At 32.5% G+C, this 7,632-nt stretch overlaps 1 protein-coding gene across 1 annotated transcript in view; it reads left to right on the forward strand.

Annotated features, from left to right (window-relative positions):
• The window catches only part of LOC105617176 (major royal jelly protein 1-like), a 90,427-nt gene that overhangs the window by 11,058 nt on the left and 71,737 nt on the right, over nt 1-7,632 (forward strand). The gene's annotated exons all lie outside the window — the stretch shown is intronic.

Raw genomic sequence — 7,632 nt, forward strand, 5'->3', positions numbered from 1 at the left:
GAGAGAGAGAGAGAGGGAGGGACTTTTTATTAATCTCTAAAGTTGACATTATCTTTGCAGAAATGTAATGATAGTACATTAAAATATTTAAAATCACAATCCAATTTCTCTTCGATGAATATTTAAAACATTAAAATTAATTAAAAAAGAGATTTTATGATCCTTTATCCTTTTGCTCTTTTGGAATCTAATTAACGAAATGCTTTCAACTCGCGGAATTTTCGATACGCAAATTATAATATGAAACATAAATATTACGTATTTTCATATCATCAAATTCTTCATAAGAAATTTTCTACAAAATTATGAAAAAATTTATTGGGTGCAGGGATAATTATAATAATTAATATAACTTGCTAGTATTTTAATTATTACCACAGGCCATTAGTCACTTCTTTTCAGAAATACTTATAATTGTTGTCAGTATAGTAAATTTTATAACTTTAAAAATAAAAGAATAAGAAATATATTTCTGACAATAATAATTATTACAAATTTATTTCCTATTATTCTTTACTTTAAAAGTTCCATTTCAAGTTTTATTTTTTCGCATTTGAAAATTGGATTAAAAAATTTCTTCATCAAAGGTATTTTTTGATATTTAATATGATCAAAATAACAATCGAATATTTAAAATAGAACACATAAAGTTGATTAGTACTGTTAATTTTACACATAGTAATATACAGGCGAACAAACGAAAATTTATTTGAGATAACGCAGATGCAAAAACTAATTTGATTGTAATTTCAATAATACCTAGCGCGCGCAAGTGTTCGCTTCAATTGACGTGTAGGTACTTCGTATCGATAAAACATTATTTGAAAATTAATGTCATTTAATGCATCTATTTGTGTTCAGCAGATAGATCGAATAAAATTTATTTCTTATGAATAAGAAATCTATAAATCGTTATTGCAAATAACTCTATATTGGGTCCAATTAAATGAACGGTATAAGTTTAGTTATGAAAATAACTATAATGAGAATAATTAAGCAGCTCCAGTTTAGATAAAGACATTTCTATCAGTTCACCTCGATCCTTGGGCTTTTTGAAGAAGTCCGCTATTCTGTCTTTAGAAGTTTGCTCAAATGAGAAAGGTTATTCCTCGCGCGATCGAAACTTTATTAATTAAATACTAGTAGTAAAGCTGTCGAAGAGGTTATTCTTGAACTTTAAAATGATATCCATTTATATAAATTCATGGAATCATGGTTAGAGGAAAGATAACAATTTATTCATCTGAAATCTTATTCGGCATTATAAGAAATAAATAGATATATGGAAACGTGTTTCCGCTTTCTTTGTGTTTTATTAAAATTATAAAATTTAAATTTGAAGATCTTATTTAATATAAAAAAGAAATATCTCAAAAATATAATATAATAATTATCGTTGCAATATTTTGTCAAGTTTTCATAAAATACCTTTTAAAATGAACGAAAATCTATTTTAATTTATTATTACAAATTTATAATTACAAGTACTTTGGATTTTCTCTTTTCATTTTTGTATCAAAATGCCTACTTTATATCTATAATTAAAAAATTAATTAATTCCTAATACTAAATTTCATGGAATATTTGAACTATATAAAAAAAGTTTTCCATAGATTGTGAAATCTCATTTTATTCACGATTATTTATACAATAAAAGATCTTTTTGTTTAAGTTTCACGACACGTATTCGTATTCTCAGGGCGGAATCTAATCAATCCACTTTCGCAGCTGTTTCTAGCAGAGATGTAAAATGCTACTGACTGACTTATTCGATAAATTTAAATTTTGCGGTGTTACCATTGTAGCGAGATAAAAATCCCGATGCGCGATGAGTTTGGATTAAGTGGAGTGGAAATCATTTCGCGACGCGGAATGCCACTGAATCCAGCGTAATCTCTGGAAGAATTGTTCTTTTTCCTTGCCGCGCAGCACTGCTGGATCTTAATGGAAACTCGAGAGTTTCACACGGCATGAAAATAATTACCGGGCACTTTATTCTTATTCAAGCTCCGCCCCACCCCAATCTGTACGCTATGGGTCCTTTAAAAGGAGATTCGATCGCGTTGTAGTAACGAAGGTACCGTGCCCGAGGGGCATTCTGTCGAGGCGAAGAACTCTAGGTCTCGTGAACTCAGCCAAGTGCGTACTCGTTTTATTATTGCGAAAAGTTATTTCAAGGTTCGTCATACTTTCAGGAGCCAAGCTCTGGCGCGGCGCGGGGGCGAGATAAAATGATTCCGGGATGGAGTCTGGCAGGTGAACTCTCGAGATTGACGGCGCACCTGCCAAGCTACTCTACGAAGTTCGTTCTGAAAGTAACACCGTTAGTTTACCCGAGCGGCTCGAGTTGCGCTCAATTGACCCGATATCACAGCGAAAAGATTACGGTTGGCGCAACGTTATGCGAAAAAATAAACGGAAACGACATCGCGAAATAAGCTCAATAAGCTCTCGCGTGAGACTGAACCATCCAGGGATCGGCTTTTAATCCTCTTAAATCTTAAAAGACCGACGGATGTACCCCCAGAGAACGCCATTAGGGATTGTTTTTTTTATTATAGCCGTGCGCTACTTGCGTGCTTCGCAATTTTTCGCCACGCCGCGACGCTGGAAGAATTCGACGCAGGTTATAGAACGTGAGCGGTTTTATTAAGCAGCAGGATTCGTTACGCGCCTCGCAAATAATTAAATTTTCATTTCGAACAACGTAAGAAAAGTAAGAAAATAAAAGAATATTTCATGATATGATCTTTATAAAAATATGATAAATGTGTATCCGTATAATTTTCACTGTATTACGAAATTACGAAGCAGACATTCTTCGTAAGGACTTAATCGCAATTTTATATTATTTTATATTATTTTAGATAAATTTCATCATCTCGATATAAAATAAACATGTTTCGTTACTCATCAATACTCAACGGTGGAGGTAGAACTATGCTTCGAACTATGTTCAGTCTCCGTTTAGATAAGGTGAATGTCCCAATGATCTGAAATAATAAGAAAGTACAATTAGGTTTGTATTATTAACTCGTGCGAGTGATATTATTAACTCGTTGCGATTATTAACTCGTGGCATTATAAAAGGAACTAATATCTATAAAGCTTTATTTTAATGTTGATAATTGAAAATACTATCATGTGAATTTAAAAAGGAATACTTTAGTGAAATTTTATTGATATATTATAGAGAATAAATGTTTCTTTTTAAAATTCAAAAATTCAAAAATGTAAACAACTTATATGTCTTGCTCAAAATAGACGAAAGTTTATGATAATTCTTATGAAATTTAAAATAAATAAAAATTCAAAATCATATAATATTTTTATTACTTATTTGATATAAAATATTTAACTTCTTTTTAATTTGACATTTTCTTGCCATTATCAATAAATATCTTAATTACAAATATATTATTGATTTTTCATCAGTGTCCAATTATTGAAATATTTATCTCAAGTATAAGAGCTACGAATAAAATAGACACGAGTAAGTACAAGAAAAATTCAATACTGTCCGAATATCAGTCAACTTAAATTCACAATCAACTTAAATTCAGACTCAGAAATTGTTGCAACGAATTCGTTATTATTGTGTTATGCAAATAAAGCATTTCATTGCTATTCCAATCTCTCTAGTTCGCCCACTTTCTCACGTGCGATTCACGAACGCCGTCGCTTTCTCGGCACGATACAAACGCGATTTAAACTAGTCTGCGCGACACGATCCAGGAGAACTGTTGTTGTTCACGAGCCCTCAAAAGGAAGGAAACATTAAGTTTCTTCTCTCCGCTTTTTCTCCACCGTGTTTTAATTACGAAACCAAAGTACGAGCGCCTCTCGACCGCTTTAAACGCAGTTCCTGCAGTCCCGCTGCAATTCATATGACAGCGAGCGATAAACCAGCGAGATCGTCAGCCATCCCATTATTATTTCGCTCGTTTTATATTTGATGTGTCTCTTCGTTGAGAAACCTGCAATGTATTTGCACGGAAAGAACGCTTCTAATTAACTGATTTTTACTACCTTGTCATCCCGCGAGACTGCGATGCCTTTTTTCCTAACGAGAGAAAAAAGTTAAGAAGGATATCTTCCAAAGTAGGAAAAAAGAACGGAACATTCAGATCTGATTAGAGACTATTAGTCGCTGTAATGAAGGGCATTGTCAGACTTGTCGATAAATTGGTACTTGTTTTGCGCACCATATCTTTTGAAGTCTCGCGAAATGTTAGCGGCGAATATATTTAATCGTTATCAAAATTTTAAGCATAAATATAAATTTTTGATAGAGTATAAATACAATGATACACTGAAACAATAAATTGGCTGCTGCAGCCAATTAAAAATGCTATGTCACATTTAATCACGATCTTTTCTTTCAATATATATATATATATATATATATATATATATATATATGTATATATAGATAATATTAGCACAAATATATTAGTATATTAATATAAAAATAGTAGTATAACAGTATAAATACAAACATTTTATCATGTTACTTATCACAACAAAATAATTAACATTTCTTGGCACTTGCGTCAGTGTTTCAATAATCCGAAACTCTAACCGGCAAATATATATTGATATATAGATATCATATCTTTTAAATATTTCAATTTATGTAATATGTAATATTGGATTATTTCATACAATAAACGGAAATTTAAGTGACAAGCGCAGAGGTTTACAATTTATTATGAAACAAATTTATTGCAATTCACCCAGATTAGTACATTGTGCATATAGAATACAGTATGAGCTGTGTTATCGGATAAATTCGTGCGATCTCCCGATATTCACGGGATATCACTCCCTTTTATTCAGGCATCCCGTGTAATAAAAATCATAATCGCTTACATTTATGGATGGAATTTATGTGAAAATATCGTGATGAGACTACATGCGGTTCAAAATACAACGGCATTAGAGCTTGCATTTAAATATCGTAATCCGTAACAGTTATTAGCGGCGGAAAATCCTACGTGACCACCGCGTGTGAGAAAACGATGCGAGCAACGAAGGCGAGTAATCTCTCTCTCTGTAAAAATAAAAAACGTAACAAAAAACGTAAAACTGACCGTACTTCAAGTTCGGAAAACGCAAAATATACAATTTGCGTTCGTTATGGCTCGAGATATTTGGGTAAATGTCGACCACGACGAAAGATTGTCGAACAAACTAAGAACATAATAATAACGAAATAATAATAAACGTAATAACAATTACATTTACATTTTCGAATTTCTATTCGGCTACTGCAACTTCCGTGATATTATTTGATTAGAGAATTCTAAACGCGCTCTTCCTACCGTTGGTCGGTGCACAGCGGCCGAGCGGTGTGACGCAACTTTAAATTAAATACATTACATTTACATGTTACGCTGGGATAACTGGGAGATACGACAGTTGCGTCCCGAAATAGTGTCGGGCACAAAACTGACAAATTTAATATAATGTGCGCAAATGTACAATATGGTATACGACATGCTGAAATCGAAAATTACATCCCCGATGGTAATTGGAAAAGAAATGTTGCATTGAACTTTAAATTAATTATTTTAAATAATGGAATTTTATCTTGAGATAAATTTATTTTCTACCCACGTAACATAAAAGAATTTGTTTTAACTTGTTAATATAAAAATGTACATTATATAAGAAATATAAAAGGATTAATAATTATGTTATGTAAGCATTAAGAATTCAATTTTTAATAAAAGATATATTTAAGGGTAAGAAGTGCTTTGCTAAATTATACTTCACTTTGTGAATATTTACACAGGAAAGGATGATTTTACTGAAATATTTAAAAATTTAACTAAATACAAATGCGAAAATAATTTTTGTTGAGCCATCAAAATAATTATACAAATTATAAGATTATTATTATTTTGAAATATTTATAAATTATTAGAAGTAATTAATAAAATAGGTCATATGCAAACTAATTATTAGAATGTCAAAACTTTTACTGCAAAACTTAGCACTGATTATCATGCTTGTGATTCTATACATTTATTATTTTAATGATCCAAGAAAATTATCAGATCTTTATCTAGTTAAATTATTAAATACTTTATCAAAATCGTTCTTTCCGTGCATGAATGCTATTTTAAATCCGTATAAAATTTTATTTGAATGAAATATTATTTTTTGTACAGAACATGTGTGGAGATATATTTATTTGTTTTTCAGGCAAAAAGTAGTTCGCTTTATTAGATAAATTCTCATATCGTTATCCGGTAGCAGTACGAGTACCGGCTTTCCGAATTCAGAGAAATATTCGTCTAATTCCATTATTAAAAAAAATATCCGCGCGTTTCACACACCGTACTATCAGCGGCGCCCGTTTTATTCCGCTTTCGTGCCCACCCACAAATCATTTACGTCGCTCGTTACTACGCGCAAAAGTTATGCTCGCGGCGCGCGTACGAACGGGCGCGATTTATTTCGCGCAATCTCGGGCAACGAGAAAAAATAACGCGTCTCGCATATAACGCGGGTGTATAACATCAGTAACGACGCAGCGGCATCGGGAAGACAAATTCGCGATGCGGAGTCACGCGACTACACTGCGCCGGTGTGATTAAATTACATTGCCTGTTTAAAAGATAAGAGGCTACGGAACTTTATCTAGCTTACTTATCGAAAGTACGACTCGTTCGAACGACCGTTAAAGAGCGAGCTCTCAAGCCTCTCCGAGCACTGGGGATTCTCGATTTATTCTAAATTTACATAACCATGCGCGCGCGTCTGCATAGAGATGCATATTTTAAGAAATAACAACATGCAGTCACCCTCTCGAGAGTAGAATTACGTTTTGGCTTTTCCATTATTGTTCGAAACGGTACGCAGAATACGCGTTCCGCCACTCATAAATCCTACCGACGTATCGAGCTTTCGTGGGGGTTTTATTAAATTCTGCAAAAACAATTCCGATGCCTCTCTGAATAGGATTCGCCAGAAGTAATATAGCAGAATGTCGCAAAACAATGCGTGAAACATCGCGTCGTAAACGTCTCGCAGCAGAATTTCTTTAAGATTATGGTATATTAATTTCACGTCTTGAAAAAAATTCATTTCAACGAAAACACGAACTTCGTGACAAATATGTGATAATTTACTGCGAACTGTGAGTTTATATTAATTTGTTCATGCGACACGCGAGTTTTTCGCACATCAATAATTCGGAGAGCAAAAGGAACGTTTCAATCTTACTTATAACTATGCATATCCGGAGATTATAGTTTTACGAGTCAGATAAGTAAGGTGATATCATGAAATCAGCTTCTGATTGAGCTGTAAGTTGAAAATGCAAAAGTTTCGTCAAGACGAAGTTTAAGATAAAGTCGAGTTTTTTATTGCTCATAATGAATAATTACTCAATAAAATATAAAAAAGATATGGAAAAATGTGTGGGGTAATTAGGTTTGCGTGACCTCATTTTGCTTGGAGTACTTACGAACTGCACGAGATACAAATATAAATGGTGAAAATAAATCGGGATGAATATCTATACTTTTGAAATATGTATCGAAAATTAAAATCGTTACAAATTGCTACGTTTCTATATATACTCGTATATATATATATATATATATATATATATATATATAT

This window comes from Atta cephalotes, assembly GCF_000143395.1.
Source record: "Atta cephalotes unplaced genomic scaffold scaffold00012, whole genome shotgun sequence".
NCBI classification, from domain to species: Eukaryota; Metazoa; Arthropoda; class Insecta; order Hymenoptera; family Formicidae; genus Atta; species Atta cephalotes.